We start from the raw sequence: 23132 nt of genomic DNA on the forward strand, positions 1-23132 counted from the left end.
TCGTCATGTTTTGAGTGTAAATACAAGTTATATATATTTGACTGATTGTATTTTTGAGTAAACTAGATGTATTTGACCGTATGTATTGTTTGAATGATCTATATAAATATGTTTGTATACAATTTTTTTGAGTAAATATAGTGTATTTGAATTTTTGTATCTAAATGTTGTTGTTTGTATATTTACTCCTGTCATTGTTTGATACAACCGATTTACATTTTTTAATACACCCGAATACAACTATAGCAGTGAAATACTAGTCGGTGACAGCTCAAAAATCACATCGATAAACTCCAAAATCACGTAGGCATTGGCTCTGATCTTTATTCAGCTCTTACTGGGAAAGAATATCGTTGTTCACAATTGAGCTGAAACACTCTAATGTTTCAAATTATATATGTATTTGGACATGTACAGACTGAAATATTTTGCAACCACAACTTGTTTTGGGTTGAAGTGTAATTGTTGTTGTACATATTGAAAATTTCTGTAAATCAAGGGCCTGATTTTATAGGAAAATATTCTCTTTTAGAGCAGTGTATGATGTGTGTCTTTATGTTCTACTGCTCCTGGTTTCTTCTTCCCTTTGGTATGATTTTTCATCTTTGCATATGCAAGTGTAACCAAGCGAAAACCATTGAATTACTAAAAAGCATGAGTAGTTAATTGATTCCCTTATGACGAGCTCATATAGGTGCGTAACAATCTGAGCTTTCCTAAAAATTTCCCTTCTAATATATTTTTGTTTCCCCTCTTGCATCCTCAAGAAAGAATTCATTGTCAGTCTTTCAAATATTGCTGATTCACCATGCCTTTTGTAGCGTTTTGCAGCAAATGGGGCGTACCTACAAACTGAATTCTTTAGTAATTCATTTTGGAACTGCAAGGAAGAGAACAAGCTTCTCTTATAGGAAACCAGAACCAGCCTGATGCCATACATGAAAATGTCTCCTTTAATTTCCTTCTATTTGTTTGTTTGTTCCTTTTCCTATCACATTTAAGCCAAAAGAGAAGCAATTGTGATTTACATATAGGACAACATAGTGATCAAGTACTTCATTGCTATATCAGAAAACTTTGCCATGTGCCAATGGAGGAGCTTCATTAGTGCCAATAGTTCCAAAATTATGGTCATAAAACTTGTTAGAAACTTACAAATGAAAGGTTCATTGCAAGATAATCATTTGAGGGCACCAAACTGCGTGCAAAAGCCATCTTTCTAATAATAAACAAGTGAATGTATCCGCGTTTCGCGTGGTCATAAAAGTAAATATTGCTAAAAAAATGTCAACTGTATTAGGAATTTCGGGATAGAGAAAAAAATTATTAATAATTATATATGTTGTTTGGAAACAATACTATTAGTTATTATTATTATTAATTATATTTTAGAGACTTTTGGAATTTAATAATGAAAAAGATTACTATTTTTTTTATTTAAGTAATTGTGCATAGAGTTTTTGGGGCTTACATACATCATCTCAATTTCCCAGTTCCCATGCTATTTAAATAATGATCATAAAAAGATATTATTTAATTATAGGAGTAATTTTTTTGGCAGTTGTATTTGGACTTTTGCATAGAGATAAAAATAAGTGAGCTGTTCTTGTAAATTGTAATACATCTCAGCATTCTACGTCAAAATATTTCTTAAATGTTAGGATAAATAGTTTTCCTTTTGATCTTTGCCTAAAAATTTCTATTATGACAACAACAAAATGAATATAAAGATATATAAGTTATTAATAGAAGATAAATGAAAAAAATGATGTGAATAATAGACAAGGGTTGTATGAGGAAAGAAAATAAGTAAGTAATTAAGAGAATTGCTTACGAGGCATAATTAAGAGACTTAGAGGGATTTTTTGGTTGTTTATATATAGCACATAAATTTTAAACTAAGGAAAATCCAAAAAAAAAAAAAAAAAAAAGAGGAGGAAAAAGACAATGATCTTCTAGGCCATAGAGGTGTGTCAGGTCACCTCTTCAAAGTCTAGCTTTATACTAAAACTAGATAATTTACCAGCGCTTCGCGCGGTGTCGAGCAACATCATTAAGCTTATGTATGATCATTCCCTAATATTCGTTTAATACAGATAACTAAAAGGTCATTTATTGATAAAAGTTTAGACATGTATTCGAAGAAGCTCTAATGAATGCTTGCAAATGCCGTATTCTCTATTTTTATGTCAGCAAAATATACCGGTTTTGGATGATTATTAGAACGTAACAAGTTATCTCATCGGGAGATCCTATAATTACAGTTTCTTTGAATTTAGTTTTCTGGTGCGAGTTTAATTACATCTTTTATATAGCTGAATTCTAATGCTGACATTTCAATTTTATATTACGCACTTATAGTTGGTTATAACGTTCTTGCAAAGAGGTTCAAAGTCATTTGAACGTTAGCTGAATCTAATGCAGATGGTGTACCCCCAAATTATATTCAACAGTTAATACTAATTTCAATATAGAAACTTTTACGTGCTGGATTGCAAACAAACCCAAGCGAATCAAATTGTGTTACAGTCACACCCCGACGAGGGGCATGATGGGCACCCAACCCTATCGACTGAGAACTACGAGGCGTATACTGACATGAACTCAGTATAACTATCCTAGCTTGTAATGTGATCTCACTGTATCATAGAAAGACACCTGCACGCAGAAAAGGCCCAATACAATGGAAGACATATGCATGACGATTATATATATATAAATATTCGCTAGCACCCCAAGAGCGTCATAATCAAATGAAGGCCAACGAGGCCATACATGACATCTGCATACATCATACTGTCTATGAGCCTCTAAGAGTACATATACATGACATACTAGAGGGGATAGGGTCCCGTCGTACCCAAAAGATACATATGTATAACATATGAACATAGCATATACCAAAAGAGCAAGCCCGACACAATGGCACTTGCTGATGGCCTGCTGAAGCTGATAGCCTTATTGAAAAGGTCCTCCGTTCTGTCTGTCAGGACCTGTAGCACAAAATGCAGCGTCCCGTAGGATGGGACATCAGTACGGATAAAAGTAGTGAGTATGTAAGGCAGGAAACAATAGCATAAGTATAACACACACACACACACACATACACACATATGTAAGTCATAATCAAATGAAGGCCGACGAGACCGTACATGACATCTGCATACATCATATTGTCTATGAGCCTCTAGGAGTACATAAACATGACATACTGGACGGGACAGGGCCCCGTCGTACCCAAATGATATATATACATAACATGTGAACATAGCATATACCAAAAGAGCAAGCCCAGTACAATGACACTTGCTGACGACCCGCTGTAGCTGAAAGTCCTACTGAAAAGGTCCTCCGTTGTGTCTGTCAGGACCTGCAGCACGAAATGCAGCGTCCCGTAGGATGGTACATCAGTGCGAATAAAAGTACTGAGTATATAAGGCAAGAAACAAAAATATAAGTAAGACATAAATATAGAAGAATAGAAGTAACCTGAGCCATCTGGGGACGTACAACATGCAATGCATGAGTTTTAAAAATCATATGCAAGTATATACCTATAGTACATCATCGTATCATTATCATATAATCATCATCCCGCGTCCGGGGTAACATCATAACATGCCCACTGCAGTGATGTGCACATCTACGTGCCTGCTTGGTCAACTATAGTGTGGCACGGTGTAGTAAAATAGTGAATACATATATATACATAATGCATGAGGAGCCAATGAACTGACATCAGGTCTTTCGGAGTGATGTAAGGTCGGTAACCTCCAAATGAATTATGAAATTCATATCGAACTCAAAGAAATAACTTAATGATGATAAACATGATAATATTTCAAGAATCATTAGAGAAGTATATCAAACTAATTGGGGGAGACAAGTAAGTAATTCGATAGAGAACACCTTTAAGAAGTGATACATGAATGGAGTAGATTCATCCGGTATATGCATAGGTGCGCTAAATTTAGATTCGAGCCGTCACCTTGAACGAATCCTTATTCCAATGCTCGCTCCTTCCCCGAAGCTATATTGAAAAATATGTCCTTAGTTATGTCACGACCCAATTTCGCTAAGTCACGCGAGCACCTACCTTTCCCACTTCGGAAAGTGAACCATTCCCCCCAACAATCTTAAAAACATGAAATAATAAATAAATAAATAAGCTGAAGAGATAGAAATACGTAAGTCTTACGATAATGATATAAGAAAAAAATGCGGAAGTAAGGAAATACATCCCAGAATCTGGTCTAGTCACACAAGAGCAGCAAACTAGAATCTACAAGTCTGGAAGTAATAATAATAAATCAATTGTCTCAATATGTCTTAGAATATCAAGTAAGACTTAAATAAAAGAAGAATCTTCAAGGCACCGAACGTCCTCGTGCTCTCCCTGTAAGACTCTAAACAACAGCCCTCGAACTATTATCAGCCACGAGGAGTAGAGGTCGAACCGCCTGGAACTCTGCATTCATAAAAGAATGCAGCAAGTGTAGGTCAGTATAAACAAAAAGTACTAGTAGGTATCATAGGCCGACTAAGATTAGCTAACATATCTCAAGGAAATAAAGTAAGATAAACAGGTAAATCAACAAAGTATAAGTCAACACGAGCCAATAATCAAGTACAAATCATCACTTAAGTTGTAGCATCTAAACCCAACCGTGTCAAGTCTCTGTGCATTCAATTCGAATCTGTATATCACAAATACATCACAAGAATATCATAATAGAAACTATGGTACAATGCAATAATGTATGAAGTGTGAATGCAATGCATATACACCGTACACATGTACTCCGATGATGGAACATCATATCTCGACAGCATAACCCATGAGGGACCCGCGAAGTTCATGTACCCTCACAATTTTGGCAAAAACCTCAGCAATCGCTACCAGCACTCATACCTCGATTCCGGGATAAACATTGGACATCGGTCCTCACGTCACTCTCATCCAACTGAGCCCAGTTCATAACAGTGTTTCCTTGTATATCATCAATGTATCAACAGTAAATCATGAAGGATGAGAATGCGTGCAATGTATGAGTTCAATGTCAATATCAAGTCAATATCAACAGTACCACACATGGGTACACCAACAATATCAATAGAAAGGCTACACAATAAGCCATAATAGAATCGCAATGCTCGTCTCAAAACAATATCAAGTAAGGTGCTACAATATCATCATCAAGATATATTACTAGTCACCAATATCTACTATCTCCACGTGGCACCGAACCAACAACATATAGAACAAGATAAGTCACAACACAACGGGGTGGCTAGCCCCAATCACACATTAAGGCTCAACCTAAGGCAATATCTAACCCAACTTCATATCCGAAGGTTTACATGCATTGTCCGACTCGCCTAAATATATGCTTCGCTAATCGAAGTCTCACCATAGGGTAAACCGTAACCTACGTGGAAGGCTGAACAATAAGGTCTCACAATTACACCTTTGTCTTTCCTTTACTTTAAGCCCCGAGATAAATAAAGTCCAAGCACATTCGAATCATGAAATTAGAATCAAGAAGAACATCAATTAAACTTTACTTCTATTTAAGACTCAAATCCCCAACCTATGGAAAATGGGTTTATGAACTAGAAGGGTGAAATTAGGAATCTAAAGGTTCCGATATGAAATTAAAGCTCTAGGTGATCAATTCCCATTAATTACAAGCTAGAAGAACCAACAAATTACTTAAATTTGGATTCTAGGCAAAACCCCCAAATTTTGGTATAAACCCTAACTTCCACTTCCATATATTAGTCACTAATTAGGAAGAATTCATGCAATAAAAGATTCCAATTATCAATTCTATGCTTACTAGAGCTAACCCAATCATTAAATCAAAATTACAAAGCCTAGAATAAAGAACCCAATGGACCCTCCTTCAATTCTTAAACTCTTAGTGAACTAGCATGATAATGGAATCCTAAGGTGGTAATGAAATCATGGAATAACAAAGAAGATAGAAGGACTTACCATCAAGATTTCCCCCCAATAATCACCTTGAACAGCTCCCAATAACTTTCAAGTTGAGATAATAAAGAATGAGGGACTTAGGGCTTTAAACACTCATTTAATGAAACTAACTGCCCGTCACCCCCTTCCGTGTCCAACATACCGCTTCAGCCGGCACCGCTTTGACGGTCCCATGACCGCTACAGCAGTCATGCCTGAATCGTTTAGACTGCTTCAGCGGTAGGGCGACCGCTAAAGCGGTATTGCTGCCGCCATAGCGGGAACCAGTCCCTAGAAATTCCTAAGTTTTTCATAACTCAACCCGAAATCCCGACTATCACCCGAGGCCATGTGTTCACATACCATATATGCACACACACATGAAAACACGCGACGAACGCACTCGTGGGGAATTCCCAACGGAGGTCTCTTTGACCGAGTCAACCCCCGATACCTCCACATCAACTTCCCAACCCAAGTCCCGAAATGCACCCGAGTGCATTGGGAACCGAACCAAATATATGCACAGGTTCTAAAAGACCATCCAGACCTCTCGGAATTGACGGATTCCCGAAAAAGGTGCGTTTACCCAAACGTCAACTTTGAGTCAACTCTCTTTCGCTTTAAGCCCAAATTTTGCAAAAAGTCACCCAAATCAAATCCAAAAACCTCGGGAAGTGTGTCAATGGTCCCCTCGAGTCAAATATGAACTAATAAGCTTTGGGAAGTGTCAAAGGTATCGAAAAGACTATAACAGCCGAGCAGGTCGTTACAAGTTGTAACTTATCATGCTTGTATATTGACGTATATGAGTTGCATGTCGAAGGATGATTCGGGTTAGGGGAATTTAGGTAGCATTTTCTCTGTTTCCACTACGTCCCCAAGGTTACAACGACAATCAACCCAACACATGCAATACCAAGCTCAATCCCATATCTATATTACTCAATCAATAACAGTCAATTTAGGGTTGTTTCGTCTTTTACTCAATTCGACTGTATACATCATAATTCAGCGAATATAACCTTGAACCTTAATTCCATAGATATAAAGGAAGATCTTACCTTACTAAGCTTGGGTTGATCATTGCTAGCTTGCAACTCGAGATCTTGCCTCCCTTGTTTCGTTCCACAACTAATTACAATACTATGATATTGCCACAAGCTTCCCGAGCTAATTAGGGTACAAATTTGAGTGACTAATGATCTAGTGAGTAAAATATCTTAAAAGGAGTATATGGAGGTATATAGAGGTGTTGAGGAGTTGGATAATGATGAAAATGACGTGGGATGGGGTTTTTATACCCCCATAGGTCGGTTCCACCGCCTCAACTCTACGGCAACCTCGACGGACCGTCGAATTGCTTGATGGGTCATCGATTTGCATCGTTAAGCAGCCCCGCACCACGAAAATGCACTGCTCAAGAAGTTTGTCCTGAAACGCCCATAACTTCCTACTCTGATATCATATCGACAAACGGTTTGTTGCGTTGAAAACTAGAATCAATGAAATTCAATTTACATACGTTATGCATTCTATAACTCCTCATATTCTAGGAGATAAACCTCTCTCAAGTTGCACCAAAATTCTTGTCCGGAATCCTGTCAAGTTTTCCCAAAGTTTCAACAAACTCAATTCCTTCGATTCGCTTGATCCAGAACCTTTAGAAACTTGCTTAGCACTTGTTAAAAGTATTCCTTAAATTTATAAGGGTTCCATGACCTCTCCGGCTTATGTTACTTTATTTATGATGCAAACGACACGAAAAGTTTCAAGGTGTAATATCTTTCCCCCCTTAGGAACATTCGTCCTCGAATATGAGAGCTCGTAAGTATCATTACACAACATGTCGTACTTAGGATCTCATAGGGGGAATAAATATTATACTAAGGTACGTCAGGTGATCATCTTGGTTCTTATCTTTCTTTTAATCGCTACTCAACATGGATCATCAAATTAGCATAATAACTCCCATTCTTTTTCGAGGTCTGGTGTGTCACACCTAGGCTTCCAACACAAGAATGTTCACAGTTCATATACGTCTATTATAAGTGTCGTCTTTCATATGGATACAAATATCATTCTTTACCTCGTGAATTATCGTCTAGTTGAGTGGACTCTTGTAAGGCCTCTTTCGGGGTGGTATCAACTTTATCAGGGAACAAGTGAGGGTATTTGGACTTCATTTCTTCTTAGGCTTCCCATCATCTCTTCCATGCCCTTGCTTTTCCACAACACCTTTATAGAAGCCACATCTTTAGTTCTACGTCTGCGGATTTACTTGTCAAGGATGGAAATTGGCTCTTCTTCATAAGTTAGGCTATCCGTGACTTGCATATCATTTAAAGGTAAAATCCTAGAGGATCTCCAATGCGTTTCCTTAACATATATACATGAAAAGCGAGATGAATTGCTTTTAATTATGACATAAGTCCCAGTTCGTAAACTACTTGACCAACTTTTCGAAGGATCTTATATGGGCCAATGAATCTCGGACTGAGTTTTTCCTTCTTAACAAATCTCATAACACCCTTCATAGACGATATTTTCAAGAATTCCCCATCTCCAAATCGAAAATCTAGGTCTCGCCGTCGTACGTATGAATAGGATTTCTGATGACTTTGAGCTGTCTTTAGTCGCCCCTAGATCAGCTTTACTTATAACCTCAAAGGAAGATCTTTTCCTCAAACTTACTCCAACTGACTTGAAACGGATTAATAGCGCGAATGGTGCGAAATGTAATATCTGGTTCGAGGTATAATATCCTTCCCCCTTAAGGACATTCGTCCTCGAATGTAAGGGGGGTGCATAGGGGGTATCATTAATAGAAACTAACGTATCATAATATAATTCAACAATACATGTGTACAACTAGTTATGTATTGGCTATCCATAGACATCAGTCCCTGTATTCATGGTTATCTACCTCATCTTCGTGGTTTAGCCCTTAATAGCTCAACGCTCTTTTGTCCATAAATCGGCTACTGTTCCACTTCCCCGGACCAGTAAGGACGGACCTTCGGACCCTCATACTCCTAATATCATCCTTATCTTTCGCTCGCAATTGGCTCTCCTTTAATCATAGTTAGCTGTTCCCGCCAGGCTCCGTGAGTATTCTGTTCTCGAAAATTTCCTTTTTCTTCTCATTCTATTCTTGTTGTTGTGGAAAATAAAATATTGTTCATAGGAATCAAGGTCGAATCATGATGTTAGCTGCTGATACCTCTACTCGGTTATCAGTTGAGAAGTTTCCCTGGCTACAATGTTACGAATATGTCCTGAGCCTTAGAGGCAACTGAGTTGTGTACTACTTTTGTAGCTGCTTCTCCTTCCCCCTCAGTATTACTTCATTTTCTCGTCCTTTCATCTGCATCTAGGTTCCTGAGTGCAATATACTGTCATCGATTAAGGTTCTTATTGGACGTCTCTTTCTTATGGGTTTTCTTCACATGTTTTTTTTTCCTTTATAACCATCTTCAGTGTTCGACTCTTTATACCTGTCACTGTATCCTTTTGTTGCATTGCACTAAACTCAAAACTTTATTCCGCCTTACTCAATTACAGATAATATCTCTCTCATTGTAAGTTCTCATTTTGTGTTTCCACACCTTATGCATCATCTGTGTGATATCTCTTGTTTGACACAGAACTACAGGTAACAATTACAATTGCAATGTCCTCTAGATCTGGAACGCAGATTGCCTCAGCGATTCGAGTCTACCTGCTTCCCTTTATTTAAGACTATGTAATTCCCTGATTTGTTTCGACTCGCGCCTCATTTACACGTGTTTGTATCGTTGTCGCCCCTTTCTATATGGTGATTTACTTTACTAGGCTCCTTTCTCGCGTCATTCCTTCTATAGGAGGGCTAACTTATCATCTCACCACCATTCCTACTAATTGAGTTTAATACTTATGTACTTAGGATCAATGTCGTGGAATCTCCACGTTGTTTCAGCTTCCTACATTCTGGCTCATAAATTAAATTTCGCCTTCTCATGGCTCATCTTGTTGTTTTCGGAACAACTCACTTAACCTCCTCTTGTCGTGATTTAACCACATGGTATTTCTTGTATTAGTAGTCTTGAAGTCATCCATCATGGAGTTACCTTTCCTCTTACCGGCTAGCTCTGGGGCCGAGCATATCCTTATGAAAAGACGACTAACCTAGACATTGGAGCTTGCTCATCTCCACTTATGATGTCTTTTACCTTCCTTCAACACGTGTACAACTCCTCGTTCATAGCTATGCCTTTCTTAGTCTACTACCGACTTTGGGGTTTCTTTACCTTACTTATTAGTGCTAAACTATCCTTACCGTTATGGCTTTATCCCTTTGAGTACACAAATGCCCAACTCTTGTTTCTCTTCCATTCTCCTTTATCGCGGTCCTGCCGTCCGCACCTATGCATCTTCTTCCTTTCCGCTTTATGATTTCCTGAACTTTTTTTTTCGCTTTGTCCTAAATTCCTTGTGGTCTATCTGTCACACCCTAACTTTATTAGGGTGTGATGGGCACCCGACCCCGCATACGGAGTCGAGCGAACCCTCAGACTCTCATTTCATACTTGTTCTTTCCAAATTTCCAGAATCTGATCACACGAAACATGCAGTAGACCATATAACAGAAATTGTGAACAGACAGTGTCTTAAGCGGCCACGTGTATCAAACATATCAGACATATCGTATCAGATCCAGAAGGCAGGCGGAATGTACATCGCCTGAACATATACACATATACGAACATATAGGCCGTTTAGGCCATCATAGCAAACAGGGCCGCCTAGGACACCGATCTCAGACCAGACCAAACAGAATCTGTAGACATATGAGGCTGCTTACGGACTGACTCTCAGTACCCACGACTATGTCTGCAAAGTCTCTAACACAAATCAGAAAGCATAACTTATGCATACTCAGACTCGGCGACACTCCGATGGGAAGTGGAGCTCGCCAATCCCGCTAAAACCTCCTAGCCAAGTCTTCCGCTCATCTGGGTGTACCTGCGTGGCATGAAACGCAGCCCCCAAAGAAAGGGGGTCAGTACGGAATATGTACTGAGTATGTAAGGCAAGAATACGGTAAACAGAATCATGATCAGAATCAAAAGTACGGAAGTATAACAGACAGAATCAGACTCAAAAGTACAGAGATACAACAGACGGGATCATAATCAGACTCAGATATACAGATCGTATGTACGATATACAAGATAGCAGAAACAACTTACTGGAACACAGACCATGCATGCCAAGAATAGTATCGGGTCCTTTACAGGACCTGGGGACAACGTGGCGCCGCCCTGCCCTCGGCGCCAACCACATCATACTTCAGAAGATTTGCTCCTGTCTCCGGCACACATCATAATATCCAAACGTACATATACCTATAGGCGGTTCAGCGAACCAAACATATCATACTTCGTAACACATCATACTTCGGAATTCATATACGGCGCCCGACCCTCAAGCGAGGAACTCGGGAACCGTGCGCACGATATAAACCGGCCCGGGACTCGGTGAAGGAAGCAGACTCTATGCACGAGCAGAAAATGAGAAACTAAATGCACATAATCAAGACTCAAGGGATTAACCTAACGTATTATCCGAATATCCGTAACAGATTACTCCTAACAGATTACTTATACCAGAATTCTTATATCAGATTGCTTATGTCAGAATACTTATCTCAGCGTACTTATGTCAGAATACTTACTTCAGAATACTTATATCAAAGTTGGGGATACCCATATCAGATTATCCGTATCGGCGTACTTATATCAGAATATTCAGATCAGAATACGTATTTGTATCAAAACTTTTCATATCAGAACGTTTATGCCATATACTTTCATCAGAATATCTATGTCAAAATTCTCAGACCAGAATACTTATATCAACATACGGATGTCAGAATACTTAAGTCAGACTTCGTCTATCCAGATTATTAGATACTTACATTAGGGAGGACATACGGATCACAAATAGACTCGGAATCACATAATGGAATAACCCAAGGTACATATCAATGTCATACCCTACTTAGCTCTAGGACATGCCAAAAGAATGAAAGGGTAAGCCTTACATACCTGTGCCGCGACCAACTAGTTACGCTTGTGCATCCAACTTGTTTGTCTACATGCAAGAGAGTTCATCCATTCATTAGTTTCATTATCATATACTTGCTTTAACCTTTCAAACACATTCACTTATATTCAGCCGGAATTTCGGCAGCACCTCCCCTGTAAATATACCAACCCCGAGAATATGGCTCGGCCCCAAATCAACAACAGCACACCCGAGAATTCAACTCGGCCAATTTATCAATAACAATACCAACATTTATATTTCAACTTCTATAATCAATTCAAAATGTATACCAATATTAGTAACTTCTTCCATAATCCACGAATGATTTCAACTTCATTTCAAATCATGCTACTTTCATTTTTCCATCATGAACTTCACCACACAACAACTAAAACATTAATTAGGATCAATTCACTTCAACTTACCAAATCACCCATCATTCGGCTACAACAACTACATGCATATTTTCATAAATTCCCATTCTTTTCTACACATTATAACACATTACAACAACAACCAATACACCACATAACTTTAATTCATTCTCCTTTACACAACATCTCATACATACGGCCAACAGCACAACACACACATCCCATGATTTTTATTTATTTTCTGCACATCACAACAACACATAATCATGCTAAATACACTTAGTTCATTATTTCTACACATTATACATAACACACGGCCAAACAACACTTCACACGACTCAACTTCAACTTGATTTCTATCATGAATTTCTTCCATCTTAGCATACTACAACACATATAAACCCTTCATAACACATGAAACAAGATTAAAAACTCACCTCTCTTCTTCAACTTCTCAACTTGTCTCGAATGCGGGAACGACGAAACGGATGACTTATCTTCCGAAACAATTATGCCACGTTGTAGAGGACCCTTGAATTAGTGGGGATACCACAAGAAAATAATTTTTGGAACAATATTTCCCATGGGTTGGCCGAAACCTCTCCTTCTTTTTCTTTCCTCTTCCCTCTTTTTTTTGTTCTTCCTTTTTGTCTTAAATTAAAAGGTAACTTCTATATATATATATATACATATATCCAAGAATGTGAGGGGCACATGCCCCTCTCTAGAAAATTCTTCCAATTTCTTGATTTTTCTTAAGCTAAATTAAAAGAAGACTAATGTCTTCTTCAACAAGCTTTGGCCCATAACTTTTAGGATTTACAAATAGCCCCCAATAATTAAAACAAGGGCATATAGTGCACGGCCAACATGGCCCCTTCAAGAATTTTTCTCGAACTTGTAAAATTACCATTTTGCCCCTAAGCTTCCACATTATTTCCATCGGTCATTTTGCGAATTTCCCTTTTTACCCTTAACCTTTCTCAATATTTCCATGCAATAATATTCATAAATAATATTTATAACCAACTCGTCTATTAGAATAACTTTTGAAAATGATCTCGTCCTTAACTTCGCACGACGACTTTGGGATTTCCAAATGTACAAGATACGGGCTATAACATCCTCCCCCCCTTTAGAACATTCGTCCTCGAATGTTCAACTGTCCTTATGGGGTCTTGTAGCACTTCGGGAGGGGGTTCCTTTATAGTTGCCCTTTTCTCCATGCCCATTCCATATCTTTTTATCCTACTTTCCTCATTATCAAACCCCTGAATCCTTACACGAGTTCTCATTCCATGTTATGGGTCTCTTTTTCTAGTTCTTGAAAATATTTCGACCCCTTGTTGTCTTAAGATGATATGGTCTCCCCCTCTTTAAGGGGTTCCTCATACGCCAACAGTCCTCTCATGAAGTCTTCATTTATACATTATCCCTTACCTTCCTCCAACTTTATGCCTGCATATCGAAAACTTCTTATCGTACATTCTTCTTTTGCTTTCTGTCTACGTCGTCATTTTGTCCACATTTCCTATACTTTTCCATCCACAACTCGTCCTTTTACTTGCTTGGTCCACCTACCCGTGATTCTTCCTTAATTGCGCTTTTGTGCTATAACTGTACATCCATATTTCTCCAGCGTTCCGCTATTCTTGCCCTCGGCACAGAATCCTTACTCTCTTTATCCTTACTTATACATCATCATAGCTACATACTTGTTCTTCTATGAATCTCTCATCTTATCATTATTACAGACCTAAGCATTCCTCTTTCGTATCCCCCTATCCTTATTCACTATTCCTTTATCCTCACTTATCCACATTGGTCCTCGAACCTCCTTCCGATATTCCAATCTCTCTGTTTCCTATCTGCTCACTCTCTTCCTTCTTCTAACACCATTATACTGGAACTCCCAACCTTGCCCTATAATAACATCTTACTTCGCCACACTTGTACCATTCACTCTTGCGTCCCTCGAACTTCGGTACCCTTACGCGATCAATGCCTTCTTTTACCATAGCTCCGGTTGCTAGGGCACATACGCCATCGATGTCATCATATGTGGAATATCCCACACATTCACATATACCCTTATATATTTTTACTATCAACTAACCCACAAAATATCTCCGAACGCTATTCAAGCCTATCTTGATTCCCGAGCTGTGGCGTACTCTTTGTCTCTTTACCGAGCTATTCTGCCTCGTTCTACGCGTCTTCTTAAGGTTTCCAACCATCCCATATAATCTAGTTTCACTCAGGCTATTCTAGTTTTCCATTTATCTTTTATGTCAGAATATGTAGAATTCCTTGTAAACTTCCCAGGGGGTCACCCATCCTAGGATTGCTCCCACCTGAGCACGCTTAACCTTGAAACTTTAGTGGAATCCGATGCCTTAATGCTGATATTTTCGGGTCCGCTTCCGCGCATGACCTTTACTACATGATTCGGGACTAGTCGAGGTCTTACAAGTCCCGGGTCACCCTCGTGACACGTCTTTTCCTCCACAATTACCATTTTACCCTTTTCGGACCTCAGTGCTCACCTTTCACTTTCGTATGTAATTACTTTTCATCCTAGGTTCCCATACCCCTGATGATAACAGATACACCTTCGTTGCCATTATTTCATAAATTCCCGGATATCAGTCCGTTCGAAATTTCCTACTTACCGCTTTTACATAATAATCGGCAGCAGAATTAATTGTAAACTTTCTAAGCCCTCCGTCAGACCTTGTTGCTCTTATACCATCCTCTTGTACACAGCAAACATCAATAACACCTTACAAAGCATACGACCATATCATATTCTGGCCATCCGGAACTGCCAATTCCAGGTAGCAAGTCAAATACGTCAATACTTACCCCTATGACTTTCCATGTCGCCACTTACCTTTTCCGTCGTATGTAAGGCTTACATAAGAAATTTCATTTCCTATGGCTTGGCTCTATCGCACGATCTAGGACAGAAGGAAGGTCGACAATCCCTAAATGCCCTATAGCCTCCTGTTTAAAGATGTGGCCGGCTTCACACCATAAACAGGACTCTACTGGACACGACTTTGCAGACAACCCCACGGACAGACCTCGCTCTGATACCACTTTGTCACACCCTAACCTTATTAGGGTGTGATGGGCACCCGACCCCGCATACGGAGTCGAGCGAACCCTCAGACTCTCATTTCATACATATTCTTTCCAAATTTCCAGAATCTGATCACACGAAACATGCAGTAGACCATATAACAGAAATTGTGAACAAACAGTGTCTTAAGCGGCCACGTGTATCAAACATATCAGACATATCGTATCAGATCCAGAAGGCAGGCGGAATGTACATCGCCTGAACATATACACATATACGAACATATAGGCCGTTTAGGCCATCATAGCAAACAGGGCCGCCTAGGACACCGATCTCAGACCAGACCAAACAGAATCTGTAGACATATGAGGCTGCTTACGGACTGACTCTCAGTACCCACGACTCTGTCTGCGAAGTGTCTAACACAAATCAGAAAGCATAACTTATGCATACTCAGACTCGGCGACACTCCGATGGGAAGTGGAGCTCGCCAATTGATGTGGCGTGATTTTACGCCACAATCGATGCTTTTTAACTATAAGTTTTACTTGTTTTTAAGCAAGTCTATGTCATTTTACGTAGTTTTTGTCATGTTTCAGGTAATACGAGGTCCCTAGAGCCTAAGTGTGGAAAACAAGCAAAAAAGTTGCAAAACTGGAATTTACTGGAGGTTCTGGAAAATATCGTGGAAAAATACTCTGCGCGATCGCGCAGAGTACCCACGCGATCGCGCCCACGCGGGAAATGTACTCCACGCGATCGCGCTGGAATTTAATGCGATCGCGCCTACGCGCGTTGTTAATTCCACGCGATCGCACAGTATCGACACGCGATCGCGATGAAGGGAGCAGTGGAAGCTGACGTCATCCACGCGATCGCGCAGACACATGGCGCGATCACGATGAAGGATTTTCGGCAATTTCGACCAGAACTCGGATTTTGACAATTTCTTCCATTCCAGTACATATAAATAGAAAATTAGGGCAAAACATGAGACATCTTTGGCACAACACACAAGTTCTTGGAGCCTAGGGTTCATCACCAACACCTTGGAAGAGAAGATTTGGAGACACCAATGAGAAATTCTTTACCCATTTCTTCTACTCTTGCTATGTATTGAATATTTATGTGTGTAGTATTTCATTTCAATACTTGAATTTCGTTTATGGAAATATTCTTGATTAAAGTTTGGATTGAATCTCTTGTTTTGCTTATGTGTTGAATGATTTTATTCCTAATGAAGTGAGTTATTGTTTCTTTAATTAATCTCATTTTGAATGATTCTTAAGGGAGTAGCTAACCCTAAGACTTGCCCATTTATTTCGGTTTAAACTTGGAAGAGGCAAACTCGGGATTGGGAAAGATTAATTAACAAGAATTTGGGGCGTTAACCCTCATCTAATGGAAATCGACCTAGGAATAGGCGACATCACTTGTAGCCATATTCGGGTGTTCTTAATGCTCCTAATTGCTTTAGGGATATTCAATTAGGTAGTCTAGTTAGTCTTCGGAAGAAGCTAATTTAGAGTCATTATCCGAGGCTAAGTAATATAAACTCACCATTATTTGTAAATCATGAAGTACATTGGATCGTTACTTGAGCGTAGTTTCCCTTGTATCCATGCTTGTGGCCATTGATCATTTTACTTGCTTTCTAGGTTAGTTTACATTTTTGCATTAGTTATAATTCTCTCAAACAAAACCAAAACATTATCTATCGTTTGGCTTTAGCGTAGTTGGTGAAAATTCCTACTTTTCCTAATCGCCTACATATTGTTCTCTGTGGGATTCGACACCGACTTATAGTTGGGTAAATTATATTTGCATACGACCGTGCCCATTCCAATTAATAGGGTGGATTTGGACGTTATCACCAATCCCGCTGAAACCTCCTAGCCAAGTCTTCCGCTCATCTGGGTGTACCTGCGTGGCATGAAACGCAGCCCCCGAAGAAAGGGGGTCAGTACGGAATATGTACTGAGTATGTAAGGCAAGAATACGGTAAAAAGAATCATGATCAGAATCAAAAGTACGGAAGTATAACAGACAGAATCAGAATCAGACTCAAAAGTACAGAAATACAACAACCGGGATCATAATCAGACTCAGATATACAGATCGTATGTACGATATACAAGATAGCAGAAACAACTTACTGGAACACAGACCATGCATGCCAAGAACGGTATCCGGTCCTTTACAGGACCCGGGGAAAACGTGGCGCCGCCCTGCCCTCGGCGCCAACCACATCATACTTCAGAAGATTTGCTCCTGTCTCCGGCACACATCATAATATCCAAACGTACATATACATATAGGCGGTTCAGCGAACCAAACACATCATACTTCGTAACACATCATACTTCGGAATTCATATACGGCGCCCGGCCCTCAGGCGAGGAACTCGGGAACCGTGAGCACGATATAAACCGGCCCGGGACTCGGTGAAGGAAGCAGACTCTATACACGAGTAGAAAATGAGAAACTAAATGCACATAATGAAGACTCAAGGGATTAACCTAACGTATTATCCGAATATCCGTAACAGATTACTCCTAACAGATTACTTATACCAGAATTCTTATATCAGATTGCTTATGTCAGATTACTTATCTCAGCGTACTTATGTCAGAATACTTACTTCAGAATACTTATATCAAAGTTGGGGATACCCATATCAGATTATCCGTATCGGCGTACTTATATCAGAATATTCATATCAGAATACGTATTTGTATCAAAACTTTTCATATCAGAACGTTTATGCCATATACTTTCATCAGAATATCTATGTCAAAATTCTCAGACCAGAATACTTATATCAACATACGGATGTCAGAATACTTAAGTCAGAATTCGTCTATCCAGATTATTAGATACTTACATTAGGGAGGACATACGGATCACAAATAGACTCGGAATCACAGAATGGAATAACCCAAGGTACATATCAATGTCATACCCTACTTAGCTCTAGGACATGCCAAAAGAATGAAAGGGTAAGCCTTACATACCTGTGCCGCGACCAACTAGTTACGCTTGTGCATCCAACTTGTTTGTCTACATGCAAGAGAGTTGATCCATTCATTAGTTTCATTATCATATACTTGCTTTAACCTTTCAAACACATTCACTTATATTCTGCCGGAATTTCGGCAGCACCTCCCCTGTAAATATACCAACCCCGAGAATATGGCTCGACCCCAAATCAACAACAGCACACCCGAGAATTCAACTCGGCCAATTTATCAATAACAATACCAACATTTATATTTCAACTTCTATAATCAATTCAAAATGTATACCAATATTAGTAACTTCTTCCATAATCCACGAATGATTTCAACTTCATTTCAAATCATGCAACTTTCATTTGTCCATCATGAACTTCACCACACAACAACTAAAACATTAATTAGGATCAATTCACTTCAACTTACCAAATCACCCATCATTCGGCTACAACAACTACATGCATATTTTCATAATTCCCATTCTTGTCTACACATTATAACACATTACAACAACAACCAATACACCACATAACTTTAATTCATTCTCCTTTACACAACATTTCATACATACGGCCAACACCACAACACACACATCCCATGATTTTTATTTATTTTCTGCACATCACAACAACACATAATCATGCTAAATACACTTAGTTCATTATTTCTACACATTATACATAACACACGGCCAAACAACACTTCACACGACTCAACTTCAACTTGATTTCTATTATGAATTTCTTCCATCTTAGCATACTACAACACATATAAACCCTTCATAACACATGAAACAAGACTGAAAACTCACCTCTCTTCTTCAACTTCTCAACTTGTCTCGAATGCGGGAACGACGAAACGGATGACTTATCTTCCGAAACAATTATGCCACGTTGTAGAGGACCCTTGAATTAGTGGGGATACCACAAGAAAATAATTTTTGGAACAATATTTCTCATGGTCAAATTTCCCATGGGTTGGCCGAAACCTCTCCTTTTTTTTCTTTCCTCTTCCCTCTTTTTTTTGTTCTTCCTTTTTGTCTTAAATTAAAAGGTAACTTCTATATATATATACATATATCCAAGCATGTGAGGGGCACATGCCCCTCTCTAGAAAATTCTTCCAATTTCTTGATTTTTCTTAAGCTAAATTAAAAGAAGACTAATGTCTTCTTCAACAAGCTTTGGCCCATAACTTTTAGGATTTACAAATAGCCCCCAATAATTAAAACAAGGGCATATAGTGCACGGCCAACATGGCCCCTTCAAGAATTTTTCTCGAACTTGTAAAATTACCATTTTGCCCCTAAGCTTCCACATTATTTCCATCGGTCATTTTGCGAATTCCCCTTTTTACCCTTAACCTTTCTCAATATTTCCATGCAATAATATTCATAAATAATATTTATAACCAACTCGTCTATTAGAATAACTTTTGAGAATGATCTCGTCCTTAACTTCGCACGACGACTTTGGGATTTCCAAATGTACAAGATACGGGCTATAACACGGGGTGAAATCTGATTTTCTAGACATGCATTGCTCATTCTTACCACTGCTTTTCAGCCCCCCTTCTTGCTTTTCTTGAGCCGTTTTGTTACTTTCAATCCCCCTCTTCCTGGAGAGCCGATTACCCATTAGGGTACATATTTGATACTAGGGCGGCTCCAATATCCCTCAAGTGTCTAGTGAGACTTAAATATGCATACATATTTTATTTAGCCGTGCTTAATATCATTGTACATCACAATGCATGCTCATAATATTGTCCGTCGCGATTGATTTGCGAGGACTTTCCTTTCGTCGCTTATCAATATCCTTTCGCATGTCTAATCGTTTGTCTTTTTATCCTTAAGTCGCCGTCTTAATCATGATGAATCCCTTATATCCATATTTCGATGTTAACTCTGACTTAACTTACTTTCTGGCACTAGCATCCTTTTTCCTTCTCTTGGAGACATCATTCCCTCGCGGCGCTTCTCACATTTAACGACTCACTTGTCTATCTATCGTGCAACTCGTTCTCAGCCAAATTCAGCTTACAGAGTTATCTAGGTTAATGTATACGGGACTCCTATGCTTGCGTGGTCTACTTGTCAACCTAATTCATTTCTATCTATGATTCTTCGTCATTATCGCACCTTAACTCTTTTTTTTCTTCGAGTCCCCTTGTACCTTTATACTTATTTGACTTGATTGCAATCCAATTTATCCGTTAGCACTTTGTCTCATAATCATTCTTGAAACTTGCCCAAGATATTCTTAGCATTACTAATTCTTCTTATTTCTGTTCGTCTTTACTTTCTAATGGTGTCCTAACTCTACACTCGACTTACATTTAATCAATCATAATTTCCAATATGTACTTCGAATCTTGTGCTATCTTTTCATCAACGTTACCCACTTCAATGAGCTCCTACTTACATATTTGTACTATGTATCCTTCCATAAATAGCTAAGCCCTAATTCTGATTTTCTTTCGATCAGGTACTCGACATAAAGTAAGTATGAGGCCCCTTAGTCTGATGTCACCAAAAGGGAGGGGGAAACTGTACATTATATAGCCCTTATTAGTGAAATCCAGTATCTTATTCAGGGTCACGGTTCCGTCACTTCTGCTTTGATCCCCCTGTATCCTCAAACTTTGATTGTTTCCATCTGTTAAGTAATAAATAGCGTTCTAGGTCCCAAATTACATACATATAGACACAAGCAATTTCAATGTAGGGGTGTAGTATACCTGTGAACAGCTTACCCCAGCCTTATACCTGAGAGCTCCGATCAGATATACTTCGAAGCGGAACCCTCCTATCTTTACCTGCCACTCTCCTCCTCTTGGCCTGATTATTCTCTTCGTTTTGTACATATCTCATAACATACACAGGAGATCCCTGGTTAACAGACTCTCAAGACTGAGGACTATCCAGTACCTCTGTGACGCTGACGTCCGTAACGGCCCTAACATAATGTTGGACCTGAGGGGAAACCGGCCGTGTCAACCCTTGTACTGCTCCTTTCACACCCTGCTCAACGGGCCCCCGAATACGAAACTAAGATCTGTGACGAGGTCATAATTGAAGCTGGTGCTTCAGATAGATCCTCAGATGGATCCTCCTCAATAGAAGTCATGATCTCCGACAGGTCTGACTCAATCGTATAACTTATACTTTTCTTTATCTCTTCCATTACCCTCTAACTAGTACTGGTGGGTGGCGCTGGTCTAATATCCACCCTCGTAGCTGTCCCCACACTCCTACTAAATGGGGCTTTCTTCTTCACCGACATCGTTGCCATTCAAACGGAAAAATAGAATCAGGATCGAACTTTCCTACGTTTCGGCTCTATCGCACGATCTAGTTCATGAAGAAAGGAAACAATCCTAAATGTCTTGTAGCCTCCTGTTCATAAGTATAACGCACTACATACTTATAAACAAGACTCTACCAGATACAGCTCATAGACATCCCTAGGATAGACCTGCTCTAATAATCTCAAGACAGAAATAAATAAAATTCAAAGCACTCTAGCAAAAGGTGGCTTACCTTAATGAGGTGGTGTTTGAACTTTCAAACTGCCATTGTCCCTAAATATACATTCTATCTGAGCCTAGCTAAGAAACCAACTTATTCACAGGGACCGGATAAGGGTATCATAATACTGCAACAGAAGTGACAAAGTCTAATAAGAAAAACCAATGTTCTAAAAAATGAGAATTTGCAGATAGGTATGACTCTTACTTTCTCTTTACTCCATTTTGTTGGTTGTGCCTTTGGTAGAACAAATGAAGGAGTGGAAGGGCCTAGAACTTGTCTCCGAGAAGCGCTCGACTTATTTTCGGAAGAGTCCATCTAAATGTAAAGATTAAATTAATCCTCAGAGATATATGATATAGAAAATTGTTGGAAGGGTCAGTTCAAGATTAATTGAACCTCCGAAATTGGTAAACGAAAAAGCCAAAAAATGCAGATTTGATTGCTACAATAAAATCAAGTAGGAAATCAATTTTATTGAATATAAAGAGCACGAAAGACAAACCAAGCATGAAAGAGAACCTGAAAATGTCAAAATAGATAATCATAAAACAAAACCTAAAATTATGAAAAAAAGAAAAGGGAGATTTACCTTGGGCGACAGGGAGATAGAAGAGGAGAAGCGACTGGCAAGTGTTGTAATTGAAGAAGAAGAAGAGGCGATGAAAAGCTGAGGGAAAAGGAGATCGTGTGTTCTGTTTTTTCTCCTTCCAGTAATAATCGCTTCAGAAATGGGTGTGACTAAAGAAGTGAAAAGGCAAGAGGTCTGTTGGAGAACCAAGTAGAGAGACGCAGGGCAATAACAAACGCGTCTGTTTGGTTCCTCTTATTTTTTTTTTTGGAGGATATCAGGAATAATATGGAGAAAAGCCAAAATTCTGAGAAAAAAGATAAATGGAAACCCTGCGTTTGTGTTGCGCTACGTCAGAGGGGCTATGTCCTACTTTTATATATTTATAGATATTAACAAACAAATATGTAATATGTAAATCCCACTGGGTATGTTGTTGTTGTATATGCAATATTTAACAATTAAATGTTATAAGAAATATTACACACTCAC

General features: G+C 39.0%; 1 long non-coding RNA gene across 1 annotated transcript; it reads right to left on the bottom strand.

Annotated features, from left to right (window-relative positions):
• Positions 1-4184: 4184 nt before the first annotated feature.
• Positions 4185-22922, bottom strand: LOC132617916 (uncharacterized). Its single transcript, XR_009573868.1, has 3 exons — positions 22662-22922; positions 22277-22387; positions 4185-4468 (listed from the first exon to the last, which is right to left on the bottom strand). It is a non-coding gene; the product is annotated as an uncharacterized LOC132617916 (long non-coding RNA).
• Positions 22923-23132: the final 210 nt, after the last annotated feature.

This window comes from Lycium barbarum, chromosome 11 (genome assembly GCF_019175385.1).
Source record: "Lycium barbarum isolate Lr01 chromosome 11, ASM1917538v2, whole genome shotgun sequence".
NCBI classification, from domain to species: Eukaryota; Viridiplantae; Streptophyta; class Magnoliopsida; order Solanales; family Solanaceae; genus Lycium; species Lycium barbarum.